The 19,154-nt window shown below is 44.0% G+C and overlaps 1 protein-coding gene across 2 annotated transcripts in view; it reads right to left on the bottom strand.

Annotated features, from left to right (window-relative positions):
* Window positions 1-18,274, bottom strand: part of ABAT (4-aminobutyrate aminotransferase) — a 152,783-nt gene extending 134,509 nt beyond the window's left edge. The window contains exon 1 of one of the 2 annotated variants that reach the window (XM_054041963.1): window positions 18,199-18,274. The gene's annotated coding sequence lies outside the window, so the exon portion shown is untranslated. Of the gene's footprint in view, window positions 1-6,587; window positions 6,664-18,198 lie in introns of those variants that run through there. The other variant, XM_054041962.1, reaches the window with a different exon arrangement.
* Between the last annotated feature and the right edge of the window lie 880 nt (window positions 18,275-19,154).

Here is a 19,154-nt window from a genome sequence, read left to right as displayed (position 1 = left end):
CAGTGCTGTGTGTGTTTCAGTATCTCCCTTATGCAGACTGTCCCAGCAGCAGCCCTTGGGTCTGCTAAACTGGGCAATAGTGCAATTGTCATGCATATTACAAAAGGGGCAAGGTTTAATTACACTGGTCTACAATTTTTGAGAAGTCATCTGCTTAAGAGATAAAATGTGTTATTTATTATGTATTTTGATGTGCTGAATTCAAATATGACAATTAAAACAACTGATTGGCTACTGTTTCTAAGATATTTAAGTTTTTACATTTTAGGTCTATGTATATTGTGTAGATAGAGTTTTAATCATAAATTGTAAACCTAGGTCTTTTCATGTGTTTATGGTTGCTTTACATGATATTTCATCTGTCCTGTTTATGTAACACTTTAAAAATCAGCAAAAGGGTTATATAAATAGTTTTTTGCCTTTTGTTTCATAATAAATTTTATAATGTCCATAGTTTAGTCCTATTCAGTGTCTACTCGGCGCTTCTTGGCTTGTCTCTTGTATTCATTAAATGGAGCATCTCTCATCACTGTCCAGCAATAGTCTGCAAGCATTGATGGGCTCCATTTGCCCTGATAGCATTTCTCCATTGTTGCAATGTCCTGGTGAAATCGCTCGCCAGGCTTGTCGCTCACTGCTCCGCAGTTTGGTGGAAAAAAATCTAGATGAGAGTGCAAAAAATGTATCTTTAGTGACATGTTGCAACCAAGGCTTTTGTATACCGTGAGGAGGTTTTCCACCAACAACCTGTAGTTGTCTGCCTTGTTGTTTCTGAGAAAATTTATTGCCACTAACTGGAAGGCTTTCCATGCCGTCTTTTCCTTGCCAGTCCACATTTTCTTCTTTGCCACACCTTTTCCCAACTGGAGGCACCATGCAGAAGTAACAATTGCTGGTATGATCTGTTGGCTCTCTCCAAATCATTGGCACTGCAAAAGGCATAGAGTTCCTTTTCCTGTTCAACCACTGGTGAAGATTTGTTGCACAAGTGTTGCAGCATATGTGTGGAGCCCACCTCTTGTCCTGAGCTCCAATTTTGCAGCCAAAATAAAGGTGATAGGCTTTCTTAACCATAGTGGTTATACTGCGCTTTTGTGATGCAAAAGTCACTTCACCACAAACATAGCAGAAGTTATCTGCACTGTTCACACAATTATGAGGTATCTCTACTCACTTTGGCTAAACAGAAATGTGCCCTTTGCAAAATCAAACACTGACAAATAAGAGAGCACGACACTGTATGATTTCTAGAGCTGATATAGGGCAATTTGTTCAGCAGAGTGATGTAAGCTTCGTTATGATTGCATCATCTATGACTTCTAGGAATAACATGATGCAATTCATATCATGTATGACACAATACCAGCTTCAGATTGCATCATTCATTGTTTTGCCTAAAAAGCAAGTACTGTCCAAACCCAGTCATAGATTTATTCATAGATCCAGTCAAAGATGTATTTTAGTCATTTCTGGTTTAAATTGAGATCCCTTCCCTTTATAACTCACTTGCCCTCCACCATTCCCAAGTCAAGGGTTGTATATACTGACCCAATAGCATATCTTGAAAACTAGAGCCAATCAACAATTTTAAGCATTGTTTTCGTTCTCAGTGACCCAGAATTAGTAAAGTTTGACTACATTTATTTCAGAAGCATTTTGGCTGTAGAGCAGTGTTATGCTCCAAGAATAAATCTTAGCAGATGCCAAGTGAGTATTGCTCAAAAGTGATTACTCAGCCTCTTCACTATTATCCAATCAATTTCCCTCCCCAGATTTGAATCATGGAAATATTCCAAGATGAGTATTATACATATGCCAAATTTCAAAGTTCAGCCATTTCAAGAAATCTGTGTAAAAAAAGCGTGGCAATTTTTTTTTTTTTTTTTTTTTTTACACTGGGGGGAAAAAAGACTCTGCATCCTAACAGTTCAAAAGAGCTAAACATATTTTCCACTTAAACTTGCAAAAAGAAATTGACCTTTTGGCTGAGAACCGACATGGAAATTTTTTTTTTTTTAAAGATACAAGTAAGCAAAAACACAGATAACGGGGTTATAAACAAATATCTTGCAACAGTAATTATAGCTATACAGCTCATATAGTAATTTTTCCATGTCTATGACCCAGACAAGGAGACACACCACTGCTCTTCCTCACTGTGTATATGGGTATAAAGCTCAGAATAAACATAGCCAACTTTGTGACTCATGGATTAGGAAACCTTGAAAAGGTCAGGATTTATTTATGTTTTTGGGTAAATTAACTATATATGTTCTTTTTTCAATGGCGACGGAAAGCTTTAATCAGTATATCTCACCAATACATGAAATCTTGAGCTTTCTTGCCTTTAAACTGCCCAGAATCTTGCCACAGAAAAGAAAATGAGCTGCAGTTCCCTGGACTTACACATTTTAGACCCAGAGGCAAAACCACAAACTTTATGCAGTACAATACAGCCACTCATGTGAACAAATGCTTCCTTTTTGTATTAATACTCAGACATATATTTGTGATGGGTCCTTTGAAAGGTCTGTGCAAGACAATCTAAAGGCAGGCGAGCTATTTGGGTTTGAGTGAAATTCTGTATCAGTAACCGAAACATTGTGAGGTCATATACCTGATCATCTATTTTCTCTTTGTGCAGTAACAAACAACTTCGCAGCAAGCCCAGTAAGCACAGCACTTTAGCTAGCAAACTGGAGCATGCCTTTTATAAAAGCCAGCCTAGTTACTAGGAGCAAGATGTGCGTCCTTGATACTACAGGTGAAACGCTTTCAGCAGTGTCCCCAATTTACATTCATTAAGGCAGCTAGTGAAAAATTTCCTGATCTGACGTAGTAGAAGAATGAACAGATTCAACAGCCTGAGCTGGAACAGCAGCTGCACAGGAACATTTTCACTGCAGTACCTGTCACTATGGCAGCTACCAAGTACTATGGAGAGAGAGACTAAAATCCACACACAATAGGGACAGAGAGATTTACCACTGCATGTCCATGTGTCATAGTTCAAGGAACCATGTGATCATTTATTCTAAGGTGCTGCAATATGTAATTTCATGGAACAGGATGAGAAACTAACACTGCAATAACCTATATTTCTTTGTTGTCTTGGTCACAGGTAGCAAATTTATACAAATGTTTACTAAAATCTTAAAACAACATTTTTAAAAAATTCAGTGGAGTAAGTTTGCTCACCATCTAAGCGCACAAGATACTCTGATTGTCTGTATTTGTTCGTGGATTTCAAGAGGTAGACAGGTCATTTCTTGGCTCAAACTAAGCACAGGTCTTTTCTCACAAAGCTAACAAATGCAATAGTTTTAGTACAGAATGTGCCTAAGGTCATGCCTTCTAAGAGTCCATCGCCACAGGGCACTAACCCAATGTACTATACAGCAACAGGCACACAAATGATTAATCATCTTCTAGGTGTTCTGTTTGCTTTGCTAGGTTTCTAAGAAGTACCTGCCTCCCTTAAGGATGGGTGACTGAGGGAAACCTGAGGCGCAGGATCTTACTTTTCCAAAGGGGATGGGGTCAGGAACTAGCACTGAGGCATGATACAGACTCCAGCTCCCATAAATCAGAAAAGTGGTTAAAAGCTACAAAGAAAGAATTTATGACAATATTTTGACTTTGAGCCATTTTGCAGGCCTTGGAAAAACGCAGAACTCTTATTTTAGCACAAATACCATATGCCCAACAAAAAAAAATTGTTTTTACCTTTTTCCTACCCCCTGGGTATCGTTTCAGGCAATGGGACTATGTTCTGGGTGCACTATTACGATCTGATAAAATACATTACAAAACACATGCACTCTGGGATAGATGATTTGAAACCTGAATCACTGAAAGAGTTAGTTATCACTTGTTGATAGCAGTTCCAGCATCTAACACAAGCTCCTCAGTGTACAAAACAGTCCATGAAGAAAGGCGATTTTAAAGTAAATCAGAGACTGGAACAAGAATATTTTGGCATGTTGTCTTTGGAAGGAAGTAGCTATTCTATAAGTTTATCTTATTTATCCTTTCACAAATGATAGTTAATATGGCGGACCTATCTATGTGGTGGATTAATGGCCCTTTAATCTACATACTCTACAGACAATACCGCACTGCACTCCAAGTATCATTCTCTCTCCAGGGACACAGCAGGAATAGTCTCTTACATATGACTAATAGCTGCCCTCACTGGTCTTTCTCCTGTCAGATGAAGATAAATGCCCAGCTCTTCCACTACCAACTGTGCCCATTTGGAAAAAAGAGCACAGGGGAGTGTTTGGTTCAGACTTACTTGGTGTCTTGAAGGCTCGTGATCACTGGTGCAAAGATCTTTTCTTTGGGGGAATAACACATACCATTCAATGAGCCTCCTTGAAGGAAACCATGGTACTGACAAATTGGCAATTGCAATTGCAAAGTACTTAGTTCCTTTAGTTTAGAACAAGGGTGGGCAAACTACAGCCTGGGAGCCACATCCAGCCCTTCAGAGGTTTTAATCCAGTTCTCAAACTCCTGCCGGGGAGTGGGGTCCGTGGCTTGCCCTGCTCCGTGCAGCTCCAGGAAGCAGCAGCATTTCCGCCTTCGCCCCTGTGTAGGGGCAGCCAGGGGGCTCCACACTCTACCCCTGCCCCAAGCGCTGCCCTCGCAGCTCCTATTGGCCAGGAACCGCAGCCAATGGGAGCTTCAGGGGCAGCACCTGCAGACAGGGCAGCGTGCAGAGCTGCCTGGCTACGCCTCTGCGTAGAAGCCAGAGGGGGGACATGCCGCTGCTTCCAGAAGCTGCTTGAGGTAAGCCCCGCCCAGAACCTGCACCCCTGACCCACTCCTGTGCCCCAACCCCCTGACCCAGACCTAATCCTCCTCCCGACCTCTGAAGCCCTTGGTCCCAGCCCAGAACACCCTCCTGCACCCCAACCCCTCATCCCTAACCCCACCCCAGAGCTCACCCCCACCTGCTCCCCCAGCCCAGAGCTCCTTCCCACACCCTGAACTCCTCATTTCTGGCCCCACTCCAGAGCTCACACCCCCAGCCAGAGCCCTCACCCCCACCACCAATTTTGTGAGCATTCATGGTCTGCCATACAATTTCCATACCCAGATGTGGCCCTCGGTCCTAAAAGTTTGCCCACCCCTGTTTTAGGATATAATGACTTTTACAGTTAACTTCAATACTATATATAAATGTGATCAGTCAATCTGTTTGCTTCCAACAAATTTCTGTGCAATATTTCTATTTGGTTAAGAGAGGTGAGGGATTCTGAAGTTGGATTTTAAACTGAAAAAAGAAAGGAGAGGGGATTTCAGGAGATGGAATCTGCCTGCCTTGAGAAGCATGGGACTGGAAGTCAAAACCCCTGTTTTAAATCTAATCTTGCCACTGACTGTGTCACCGTGGACTAGTCATTTTGAGTACGTCTTCACTGCAGAGTGTGCTGGATCTTGGCTCAGGCACATGGAGATGCATGTTAGCCAATCCCACATCAGCACAACCACATGACCTGTACTTGTGTAGCCACATACCCACGATTCACATTGGCACTGCAATTACAGATGTTTGGTGCTAGGATTTATGGGGCATATCCCAGGGTTCCTAGCACCTCACCAACTGGATCTGCTCTAGGAATTGGTTTGCGGTGCATTGTGGGAGACCTTGTCTGTCCTTGCTGGACCCTTGTGCATAAGTGGTTTTGCTCCTGGATCTATTCCTGGGACTCTGCCCCCCACTCCACTGTGGTCTCCTCCAGTACCGGAGAAAAGTAGGCCTCTAAGTAACCAGTCTTCCTCAAGAAGAAACAAATGGATCTTTGCTTCATACATGTTTGCTGCAGAGCATGGGCCCTTGGCAAGAATTGGCAAAGCTCACCAGGCATGTAACTGTGCCACAGCTGCCATTGGTGCCCACAAGAGAACAGCCGGGGCATCAACACCACACCGCTACTCCCTCCCCTGAATCACACACACTGGGTAAGGGGCCACCATGTAAGAAGGGGAGGGGGCACAGACCACTGCCAGCACCCTGCAGCAGCTCCCGGGGGTGCCCAGCAGCCTCACCACCTGCTGGGTGAGCAGAAGGTGCCAGCAGCCACCATTTCCCAGGGTTAACGTAAAGGCTGTGAGGAGGGCAGGGTGAGAGGCAGGTACACCCCCTGCTCCCGGGTTGAAGTAGGGGCTGTGAGGAGGGCAGGGATGGAGGCAGGGGGAGCCTAGCAGCCCCCCCCGGGGGGTTGAAAGGGGGCTGAAGAAGTCAAGGGGCGGTGGGATAAGTCTGGTAGCCCCCATCCCGCTCCCGGGTTGAAGCAGGGGCTGTGAGGAGGGCAGGGATGGAGGCAGGGGGAGCCTAGCAGCCTCCACCTCACCCCGGGAGGAAAAGTAGGGGCAGTGAGGAGAGCACTGGGCAGGTGGCGGGGGAAGGGGCAGGGCTGAGGGGCGCCGGGCCAGCAGCCTCCCCTTGTCCCGCACGGCCGGGAGGTTTGGGGACGCCCGGCTGCCCCGATAGGGATGGGGTGCTTGCAACCAGCCTCCCCCAGGGCCTGGACCTCCCGCCCCGGCTGTGACTAGCGAGCCCCCCCCCCTGCACTCACCGCGGGCAGCTTTTCTGTCTGTCCTCGGGTTCGAGCTCTCGGCTGAGCGGACAGAGCTACAGGCCCCCACCCCTCGCTCTCGCTCTGCTCGCCACAGCCAATCCGCGCCACCGGCCCGGCCAATCAGAGGCCACGGCCCGAGCACCCTCCCCCCGAGGGGCAGGGCTGCCTGGCCGGAGAGGAGGGGGACAGCGCAGTGCGGGCAGGGGTGAGGGACGGGCCCGGCTGGGGTGAGGAGCGGTCAGATGGAGTTGTAGGGATCACACAGGGTCAGGGCTAAGCCACACCCACTCTGAGCATCGCCTGTGGTCTGGTGCCTCTCAGGAGCCTGCAAGGTGCTGAGCACACCCAGCTGCCCTTGAAGCCCGGTGGGGCTGGTGTCACTCAACACCGCATCGCGGACCCTTAGACAGTGGCACAGCTCAGTTAATTAGCAGAAGAGAAGCTGGCTTGTTTTGCTGCCTGTACCAAGTCTCAGGAACTGATAGGGGGGCAAGGCAGGAACTTGGCAGCGTCTAGGAGGTGCTGGTGCAATTCCTTGGCTGGAGCTGAAATGACAACATCACAGTAACCTACTGCCCGTGCTCATCCTTCCAGGCAGGATCAAACTTGTCCCCAGGCAGGATCATTCATGTCACATCACACACCAGATTGGTAGGGATAGGTGAACAGAATCAGCTCAAATAGGAACTGAGCTGAACCCTAGTGGTATCTTCACCACAAACCCCAGGAATCTCTTCGCTGAAGCAAACCTAATCTTAAACCTATGTTCTTAAACCATGTGTTTTTCAGGGTAACAGGGGCGGCTCCAGGCACCAGCGCAGCAAGCACGTGCCTGGGGCGGCAAGCCAGGGGGGGGTGTCCTGCCAGTCGCTGTGGGGGTGGCAGTCAGGGAGCCTTTGGTGGCATGCCTGCGGGAAGTCCGTCGGTCCCACAGCTTCAGCGGTAATTCGGCAGCAGGGACACCAAAGGCACGGGACCGGAGGACCTCCCGCAGGCATGCCACCAAATCCACGTGACCAGTGGACTGCCCACAAGCATGCCGCTGAAAGCCACCTGACTGCTGTGCTTGGGGCAGCAAAAACCATAGAGCCGCCCCTGCAGAGTAATCAGTAGCAGGCCTCACATGCACCTCTTGATTATATATGTCAAGTGCACCCTGCCCAGAATAGTGTGTTCATTTCTGGTCACCTTCTTTCAGAGACAAATGATCAAAAGGACTAGATACACAAAAAGCCCTACAAGGTAGAAACTGAAAGGATTTGGACTGTTTAGAGTGGACACATAATAGGAGGTGCATAAAATAGGTAAATGAGGTGCCCCTCTTTACCCTTTTTCATCATAATACAACAACAAAAAAGGAGGGGACATTCAATGAAAATGACAGGAACTAAATTTATAACTAATACAAGCAAAGGGGTTAAATGTTTTTTGTTTGTTTTACATAATGCATAATTATCCTATGGAACTCATCCCTGTACCATCTCATGGCGACCAAGAGTTTAACTGGATTAATACAAATATAAGATCTTTCTCTAAATAATGAGACCATGCCCAGTTATAAGATAACATTATACTTATTTCTACAATAGCTATACACCCATATGTTTCAGAGCATAAGCCAATCACTATATGATGGGGTTAGAAAGAAACTTCCCTGAGGGCAGTTTTTTTCATAATTGTCCCCTAAGGAGTCCTACAACTTCCTTCTTCATCTGAAGCCTCTGCCACATCAGAGACAGGATACTGGACTAGATGGATTACTAGTCTGAAGCAGTATGGAAACTCCTTGGTTCTCATGCATAAAAGTTAATGGTACGACCCATGGAGATCACAAATATCTCTGAACACAGAGGGGTCTGAGCAACTTGGTCACCTCTCAATCTCCTACTTGTTTATGTGTGTGTGTGAACTTTAAAACCATTTTATATAGCAGTCTATGGGTTTCCACTGTTGTGAAGGAAAGGCAAAAGCCTTCACCAAGGTTTTGCAGTTCATGTCTATACTTTTACATCCTTGCATACCATTGTATTAGACTTTAGGACTAACATCTGTTCCCCATATTAGCCAAATCTGATTATAAATCTAGATCAGTGGTTCCCAAACTGGGGTTCACAAAATGTTACAGGGGGTTCTCCGGAAAAAATTCCCTAATGGCAGACAGAGCTGTTCCTAGGGACCCCGGCCTGGGGCCAGTAGTCCGGAGCCCCTGGACTTCCAAGAGCTAAGCAGATCAAAGCAAGCATATCTATCACACCGAGGAGATTTAAACTTCAAGACTCCTTATAAGAAATGGAAAGGGAGGTGGATATTTTTTGCTGTTTTTAAATTAAATAGGCAGCTAGTATTGTTTTTAAAATTATTATGAAGAACAAATTTAAGCTTTGTTGTAATGTGCGTTGTTTGCCTGGATTGCTCAAGACCTGAATGCTTGTGTAGGAGGAACTTGAGTTGGCTTCTTAAATACCTTCAAGCTGTTTCACATCTGATACTCCTTGATGAAACATAGGAGCCTTGTCTTATAACAGGCTTATTCAAAGTGATACAAGCTATGAAAGTGAGATCTTGGAAGAGTGTTGCCGTTTTCATAATGTAATAAAAATACTGTGATGATAAATAATAATTAATAATAGTGTGTAATAAGCATGTCATAAAAACAAATTTTATATTTCCAAGATCACTGCTTTTATAATTTATACGCAGGTAAAGGAGAAAATCTCTGGAAATATTCATTTTTAGGAGGGGGTTCACGAGACTTGACATTTTAGTGAAAGGGGTTCACAGGTTGTTAAAGTGTGGGAACCACTGATCTAGATGAAGAAACTGGAGAAAGAGGTTTCTGCAACTGAGGGACTGTGTTTAGGCTGCCCCTTTGAGCTCTGTAGATTCTTTTAGGCCCAGATCTTACAAAGTCTTCAGCATAGGTGTTACCTTTTATACATAGGTGGCGGATATAATAGACCAGGACTTAGCCTTCCCTAGCTCTGCCACCGACCCACGGTCGGACACCTGGGCTGCAGTGGCCCCACCCCTTCCCTGAGGCCCCTACTGGCTGTTGCCGCTGCCTGCCATGTCTCCTCCACTCCACACCCCGCCTGGAGGTCCCCGCTGCTCACTGCATCCCTCCTCCTCAGGAATGAGGGGAGTGAGGAGGGATGCGGAGAGCCAGCGGCAGGTAGGGGGAGCAAGGAGGCTCAGCTGGGCGCTGGCCCGGCCAGGGGGGGCCTTCGGGGGCAGGAGGGTCTGGCAGCTCAGCCTGGCATTGGGGCCGGCCCGGTGCTGGGGGTGGGCGGAGGCTTGGCCCAGCACTGATGGGGGGGGCTGGCAGCTGGGGCTGGCCCAGCACTCGGGGGGTAGGGCGGTAGCTCGGCCCAGCGCTGGCAGGGGAGCATGGCGACTTGGCTGGGGAGCCCTTAGGGGTGGGGGCTCAGCCTGGCGCTCTGGAATGGGGGGGACGGTAGGTCGGTGGGGCTGGCGGCTTGGCCTGGTGTGACTGGGGCAAGTGGGCTGGGGCTCCTCTGGTAGGGGGTGGGCCTCCCTCAGGGCTTCTGTTATGGGTGGGGATTTGGGGCTCCAATGTGTGTTGGTGGGTGGGGTCTTGGGCGGAAGGGGCATGGCTGGCAAGCTAGCCTCCCCAAAGCAGGCGTGCACCCGCTGCCCATGCCTATACCATGTATATCAAAGATGTATAGCCTTGCACTGAGGTTGAGACAGAAGTGGGAGGCAGACCTGCTGCAAGTCTCTGGATAAGAATAAAAGTTGTAAAAAAACAAGGGTCAGATTATGATAGGTGTCTAATATAGATCAGCTCCCAGGAAGAAGTGGATGAGGCTTTTTTTTTAAAAGCTAAAGAAATTGTCCAAAACATAGGACTTGGTGGTGATGGGAGACTTCAACTATTGGGAAAATAATGGAGCAGGGCACAGATTATCCAACAAGCTCTTGGAATACAGTGGAGACAACTTTTTATTACAGAAGGTGGAGAAAGTGACTAGGGGAGAGGCTATTCCGGATTTGATTCTGACAAAAAGAGAGGAACTAGTTGAGAATCTGAAGATGGAAGGCAGCTAGGGTGAAAGTGATCATGAAATGATCAAGTTAACGATTCTAAGGAATTGTAGGCGGGAAAACAGCAGAATAAAGACAATGGACATCAAGAATGCAGAGTTTAGCAAACAGAGAACTGGTAGGTAAGATCCCATGGGAAGCAAGTCTAAGGGGGAAAAAAAGAGTTCAAGAGAGTTGGCATTTAAAAAAAAATACAACACATTATTAAGGGCACAAGAGCAAACTAGACTAATGAAAAGATAGGACGTATGGTAAGAGGCCACACAGGCTTATCCAGGAGTTCTTCCATGAATCATACAAAAAGTGGAAACTAACTTAAATTACAAAGGATGAATATAAAACAAACAACATGAACAGGTAGGGACAAAATTAGAAAGGCCAAGGCACAAAGCGAGATTAAATTAGCAAGAGCTCTAAAAGGGTAACAAGAAAACATTTTACAAATACATGAGAAGCAAGATGATGATCAAGGTCAAGTAAGGCCCATTACTCAATGAAGGGGGAAAGACAATAACTGTAAACACAGCAACAGCTAAACTGTTAAATGTCTTTTTTGTTTCAGCTTTCACCTAAAAAGTTATGTTGTGGAAAACTGACCACACAATTGATTTTGATTAGACACCCTGAGGCTTTTTTATTGATTAATTAAACATGCATGCATGGGGGAGTTAGCCAAGGCAGCCGAACCCCCTCCCCCTCCTCCCGACGGATAGAATATGAGAGCTTATATAGGCTAAAACCACAAAATTACATATACAACAAGGAGTCTGGTGGCACCATAAAGACTAACAGATTTATTTGTTTTTAACAAATAAATCTGTTAGTCTTTAAGGTGCCACCAGACTCCTTGTTGATTTTGTAGATACAGACTAACACGGCTACCCCCTGATACTTAAAATTACATATACTTTTTTAAAATTTTACATTTATATAAGGGATGAAGCAAAGCAAGCTTTTTTTTTTTTTTTTAGTTGTGCCTTTACGGTTTGCTCTGCCATCTGGCAGCTATTAATTATAGACTGTTACAAACAGTTAGTTTTGCTTTTGTAGTTTTTGTTTACCCTTTTTTAATTTTTTTAAACCCCCCACCCCCTTTTATTCTTTCTTTAGGCCACACATACAGTTTACCTGACCATACATACAGTTTACTTGACCAAAGTTTGGCCAAAGTTTAGGCCTTAGGCCATTTTCCTCCACAATTTCCCTCCTTTGGCGCCATTTTTGGCCTAAACTTTTTACATTTATGAGCCCATTGTTTTTTTTATTATTTTTATTTTAACTTTTGTTAAAATTTTTATTAACAATTATTATGCCACTTGCTTTTTTGCACTGGGCCTAGCAAAAAAAATTACATGCACAGCAATGTTTTTTGCAACAGCAATAACAGAGGCGTAATTTTAAGCCAACCAACACCATTACAAGTGTTAGTTCATTTATAGTGACGATACGATGGGGTTTGTGCACAATTTTGGTTACCGCACACAACACATCGTGACTAGTACACAAAGAAGACAGTTTAAAGGCTGTTTGAAAGGCACCCTTTTTTCTTTGATATATATTTTTAAGGATATGAATTTGCCCTTGTAAATTAGAAATTTTTTGCACTTTTGGTAACAATGAAAGCAGATTTTGGAAACGGTTGGGTACCAGGGTTGTTTAGTGGAATGGCCAGGGCCATCAGGACATTTTTTTTTTAATGCCCATCTGTTTGCAATAGTGACACGCGCCATTACTGGGTCCCTGGGAAGGTGGATGGTGGGGACCTTGGTTTGGCCATTTTTTTTCCCCCCGCCATGGGTGGCTATTGCTGGGTTTTTGCATGTTTTGGAGCTACAGGGTTATTAACTTAGTTTTAATGAGGTGGTGATAGTGTTGAGTTTTATTTAAATTTTTATTTCTACTTTGTTTACAGGTGCTAATTTTGGCCCAATTTGCTTTTTTTGGGCAGACTGTGAGAAGTGCTTTTTACAGCCTGTTTTTAATTTTATTTATTGTGTTTTGTTTGTGGCCTGGGTTTTTTATGGGCCACTGGGCTGCCTGATAAAGGCGATTTAATGTTTTCCTAAGCAGGACTTTTCTTAGAAGTTGGTTTAAGTCTGCCCAGGTAGGGTTGTATTAGTGCATGACAGGTTTTTTTTTTTTTTTTTTTTGGAATTTAACAGTTTTTTTTTTTATTTTTGGAAAAAATTTTAATTAAATTATACAATTTTGTGGGAGACCAAGGTGCATGCACAAACACCAAGGTTTTCTGACCCGAAGCGCCCGGGAATTGGCGCATGGGGAACATTTCCTCAGTACAGGCAGACACTGTCTGAGGGGTACATGTAAGGGCTTTTGATACTTAAGGTGCTTAATATTTTTTGCCCTTGGGGCCTGTGGGGGCTGGACAACAGCTTTCTGCCCAGTTTTGTCTGGGCGAGGTGCTCCAGCAGCTGCTTGCATAGGCTGTGCTGGAGCAGCAAACTGCCTGCTTTTTAGAAACAGGTTTACAAGATTGTTAGGAGGTGCGGAGGGAATACTTTAAAGGGGCTTTGCCTTTTGAAGGGGTCTAGATGGGTAGAGGGGTATTTGCTGGCCAGCAGGGTTACGGGAAAGAGTTAATTTTTTTTTGTTTTCTTTTAGTTGGGTTTTAAGCTTTTTTTGGGAGTCCTTGGGACTCCTTACTTGAGAGTTATGGTGCCGTTTTAATGTTTTTTTACACCAATAAAAGTATGCATTAAACTGACCTTGTCCGACTTTGTTGGCAAGAAGTGCGCCTTTGAGGTGCACAATTTTGTTAAGGTCGAAGCTTCCTTTTAAAGAATATTGTAATTTTGGATTATTTTTGGTATACCAATTTTATTTTTTTAGAAACTTGCAAGTAAAAGGACTACAATTTAGGTACATGTACACTGCTGGTGTACCTTTTGGCGGGACGGTGATTCCTTTTGACTCACCGTCCCCATATTATATAGATAGTTTACACAAACAGACAGAGACAGACAAACACAAAACAGACCAGGGATGGTGATTCCACACCGCCCTCTGGCGAGACGGTGATTCCACACCGCCCTCCTTTTTTACAGCTTTCCCGGTGAGTTGAGGGTTATTTTAGATCCTCCGGCCCCCAGTATCCTGACTTTCCTGACGGGGTGGCGCTTCCGTTGAGCCCATCGCCCCAGGACCTGACACTTTTACACAGGTTTTTTACACAGGAAAGGCTTGTTTAGGTGCGTCCATGACTGCCTACACCCCCGTTTAGCAAAGAGTGTTGGCTAGTTTTAAAGAGAACAGCGCTGTTTACTCTGTTGCTTTTGGTGGGGCGTTTGGACCAGTCAGTGGCTCTTTAGACCGCCTTTTACCGGCAGAGGAGGGGAACCAGAGGGAAAGAGGGTGAGGAAACCAGACCGTATACAGACGGTAGAGGGCAGGGTTATACCGGTCACAGGGTTTGCATTCGAGACACCTCTGGTCATGAGCACCGAGACGGCAGAGGACTCGGAGCATTTTCCTGTGACCCTTACTCACACTGGTCTATTGACCTTCACTTTCACACTGGGACACAGAAACAGGTTTATTCATGACCTACCTAGCCACACCCACTGGCTCTTCCCGGGGAACCAGAACCAGAGACAGAAGGGCGTCAGGCGTGTCTGGCAGTAAAAAGTTCAGATTCAGCGTGCAACTTACCCAACCCTGAGCCTACAGGCAAATTCTCCACCAGAAACCCATGATAGAGATTTCCAAAGGTCTTTTACATTTTAGATGGGCCCTGGGTCTGGTGGGAGATTGCCCGCAGTCCTCCGGTCTAGGAGAGTCTTCTGTGGATCCCGGACCAGCCCCCAAATTGTTGTGGAAAATTGACCACATGATTGATTTTGATCAGACAGCCTGAGGCTCCTTTATTGATTAATTAAACATGCATGCATGGGGGAGTCAGCCAAGGCAGCCGAAACCCCCCCCCCCCCCGATGGATAAAATACGAGAGCTTATGTAGGATAAAACCACAAAGTTACCTATACTTTTTTAAAATTTTACATTTATGTAAGGGATGAAGCAAAGCAAGCTTTTTTCTGTTTTTCGTTGTTGTGCCTTTGCGGTTTGCTCTGCCACCTGGCAGCGATTAATTATAGACTGTTACAAACAGTTAGTTTTGCTTTTGTAGTTTTTGTTTACCTTTTTTTTTACCCCCCCCCCCTTTTTTTTTTTCTTTAGGCCACACATACAGTTTACCTGACCATACATACTGTTTACTTAACCAAAGTTTAGCCAAAGTTTAGGCCTTAGGCCATTTTCCTCCACAGTTATAAGTGATCAGATGACAAATATAGAGAACACCAGTGTAAATGAAATAGGATCAGAAGCTAAAATAGGAAAAGAACAAGTCAAAAATTACTTAGGCTGTGTCTACGCTAGAGAGTTTACAGCGGCACAACTGTACTAATGCAGCTGCGCTGCTGTAAGAACTCCTGTGTAGCCGCTCTATGCTGACAGGAAAGGGCTTGCCCATCGACATAATTAAACCACCCCCAATGAGCAGCGGTAGCTACATCTATGGGAGAGTGTCTCCTACTGACATAGGACTGTCAACACTGGTGCTTCTGTCAGTGTAACTTATGTCACTCAAGGGTGTGTTTTTTTTTCACATCCCAAGAAACATAATTTATATCAACAAGTTAGATGTCTGCAAATGTGGCAGAGCCTGATCAAATACATCCTAGAACACTTAAGGAACTGGCTGAAGAGATCTCTGAGCCATAAGCAATTATCTTTGCGAACTCATGGAGGACGGAAGAGATCCCAGAGGACTGGAAAAGGACAAATATAGTACCTATCTACGAAAAGGGGAATAAGGACAAATTATAGACCACCCAACTTCACTGCAGTACCTGGAAAGATAATGGGGCAAATAATCAAACAATCCATTTCTAAGCACCTAGAAAAAAATAAGGTAATAAGTGAGAGTCAACATAGATTTGTCAAGAACTAATCACATCAGACCAATCTTATTCTTCTTTGATAGGGTAACAAGCCTTGTGGATCGGGAGAAGCAGTAGATGTGATATATCTCAACTTTAGTGAGACTTTTGATACTGTCTTACATGACCTTCTCTCAAACAAACTAGACAAATACTGCCTAGACAAACCTACTATAAGGTGGGTGCATAACTGGCTAGAAAATAGTACTCTAAGAGTAGCTATCAATGGTTCACAGTTGAATGGAAAGGGCATATCGAGTGGGGACCCACAAGGATCTGTCCTAGGTTCGCTTCTATTCAATATCTTCATAAATGATTTACGTAACAGCATAGAGAATACACTTTTAAAGTTTGTGGATGATACCAAGCTGGGAGGGGTAGCAAGCACTTTGGAGGACAGAATTAGAATTCAGAATGATCTTGACAAACTGGAGAAATGGTCTGAAATAAATAGGATGACATTCAATAAGGATAAATCCAAAAGTAATACACTTAGGAAAGAATAACCAATTGCACAAATGCAAAATGGGAAATGACTGCCTAGGAAGGAGTATGGCAGAAAAAGATTTGGGTTATCATGCATCACAAACTAAAGAGGAGTTGAGAACACAAAACTGTTGCAAAAAAGTGAACACAATTCCGAGATATATTAGCAGGAGTGTTGTAAGCAAGAAACAAGAAGTAATTCTTTTACTCAGCACCGATAAGTCCTCAACTGGAGTATTGTGTCCATTTCTGGGCTCCACACTTCAGGAAAGAGGTGGACAAATTGAAGAAAGTCCTGAGGAGAGCAACAAAAATGATTAAAGGTCTAGAAAAAAATGACCCTTAAAAAATGGGTTTGTTTAGTATGGAGATGAGAAGACTGAAGGAGGACATGATAATAGTCTTAAAATACATAAAAGGTTGTTATAAAGAGAAAGATGATAAATTGTACTGAACTACTGAGATCAGGACAAGAAGTAATGGGCTTAAATTACAGCAAGAGCAATTTAGGTTAGACATTAGGAAAAACTTCCTAACCATAAGGGTAGTTAAGCACTGCAAAAAATTACCTAGAGAGGTGGTGGAATGTCTGTCATTGGAGGTTTTTAAGAACAGGTTAGAAAAACACCTGTCAGGAATGGTCTAGATAATACTTAATCCTGCCTCAGTCCAGGGGACTGGACTAGATGACCTACTGACATCCCTTCCAGTTCTACATTTCTATGATTCTATAAGCATAACTTTTTATGATCATTGGGTACATTGACTTTGTGCTTAAGTCTTTGCAGGATCAGAGACTTAGGTCCAATTCAGCTCCCACTGAAATCAATGGAAGTCTTACCATTGACTTTAATAGGGAATTAATTGGGCAGGATAAGTTGTGAACACTAAGTAGGTTTTCTAATAGCCCCTTATTTGTGTTCTACTGGTAACTGTTGGTTTTCTTGCAAAACTCCTATACTCTTTCATATCTTCAAGGGAGGGGTTAAATTACATTCTATGGGCCACAAACTGGCCCATTGTTGCTTGTGCTAACTATCCAGAGACACTGGGGTATTGTCCAGAAAAACTACACTTCCTGAGAAGTGAAGGGTGAACTAGCTGGTTTTTTGAAACCTCCAAGGAAATCCTGAATTGAATAACAACAATCCCTGCCTCTCTCCTTCCTCTTCTTCTAATAAACAAATTGTCACAAGAGCTCTGGGAGACATAAGAAAATTCAGATAAGTTCCAACAGGGGACCAAATATGATTCTCTTTTATAAGGTTTTGTCACAAAAAAGCAGAAATAAAATATTAATTCAAAGAAAAGAATTACTTAGTACACAACATGCATCCTTTGCACACTGAAGTCAGTTGCAAAACTCCTACTGAATTCAGTGTCACAATATCTGGAAAATATCTCATGCATACAGTCGTGGTACCCTTTTATAGGACCACATTTAAAAAATAGAGCAGTGTAAAAACACACAGGGTCAAACTGACTTCACTTTACACCAAGAATGACCTTGACCCATGATGTCTCCATGAGTGCCTGCTGGAAATCAATAGCGATGCTACACAAGCAAAATGGAGGAGAAGAGGGGAAAAAGTTCATAAAGAGGAGTCTCAGACAACAATAACTAAAGATTCACTGAGTGAGCCAAGGCCAGCATACATTATATAAAGGATGAAATAAGCCTGAGAAGATAGCAATGTAATTCAGGGTCATAAAGCCAAACCTTTGCAGGTCCAGATCAGGAACTGTTAAGATGTTATATAGCACTGCAACATTATTAAATACGAGGAGGGCAGAGTACAAATGCAGTACACAAATAGTTTGTGGTCTCTTCCACCAGTCTATCTGCATTTGATTCTAGGATATTATTAATAATGTATTATGTGTATTATAGTAGCACCCAATCAGGATTAGGGGCTGCAGACTGTATATACATAAGACACTGTTTGCCCTAGAATTATTTTTAACTAGAAGACCAACAGAAGAGAAACAAATCACTGAACTGAAAGAATTACTGTACAGTACATATTACACCTTCGTCACACAAACAAAATCCCACACAGATGACAGAAAGGAAGTAGGAGTATGCAGTAGGAACTCACCTTACTGAAGCAGCAGAGGTTATCTCACATCTCACCTTTCAGATGCCAGTAGAACTGACTGAAGCAGTGTGTAGAAATACAAATACATGGAGATAATTTTATTGCTGCACTTGGCTGCTGATGTTGCTGTTAATAGAGACTCATATGCCACCTGCTGGAAGAAATCTCTCTCACACTCAATTTTGAAGAAAATGGGGCAGATTTTCATCTTGTGAAATCCTTGATGTCAAAGGAGCTGATGATTTACCTCAATTTATATTGATTTACACCAGCTGAGAATCTGACACATTGTTGGATTTGACCCCGGAAGTCATTGTCATTTTACTGCATGCTCTTGATCTGCAAAGAATCCAAAACATAGGAGGAGAATATAACCGGACTTTGACAAAAATGCCAGAAGAAAGCCTAGCTGGGGGATTGAGGATGACGACGATAGGGCATCTTTTAAAAAAGTAACACTGGGCCAGCTCCTCTGCTAGTGTAATTTGGAGTAGTGCTATTGTAATTAGTTGACTGATTAAAGCAGCCGAGGATCTGGCCCATGACCTGAATTATCTTTTCAATTCCTGTCCTCCCGTGTCACCTCCCCCTCCACACCTGCATATGGGAGTAGACATGACTGAGTGAGGCACTAACCTGGGCATTTGTATACTCTCGTGCTACAGAGAAATACAACAACTTGCTCACATAGTCTCCATTTCCTCTGTTACTTTATCTAGGCTAGCAGAGAAACTCCTTTTGTTTACCCTGTTGGAGTCCAATTGACTTCCTTGAAAAAAGTGGTTACTCACCTTCCCGTAACAGTTGTTCTTTGAGATATGTTGCTCATATCCATTCCAGTTAGGTGTGTGTGCGCCGCATGCACAGTTCGCCGGAAGGTTTTTGCCCTAGCAGCACCCGTCAGGTCAGCTCTGGAGCCCCCTGGAGTCACGCCTTCCAGGCACCACATATAGGGC

Source organism: Malaclemys terrapin, chromosome 10 (assembly GCF_027887155.1).
Source record: "Malaclemys terrapin pileata isolate rMalTer1 chromosome 10, rMalTer1.hap1, whole genome shotgun sequence".
NCBI classification, from domain to species: Eukaryota; Metazoa; Chordata; order Testudines; family Emydidae; genus Malaclemys; species Malaclemys terrapin.
This window is presented reverse-complemented; position numbering and strand designations above follow the sequence as displayed.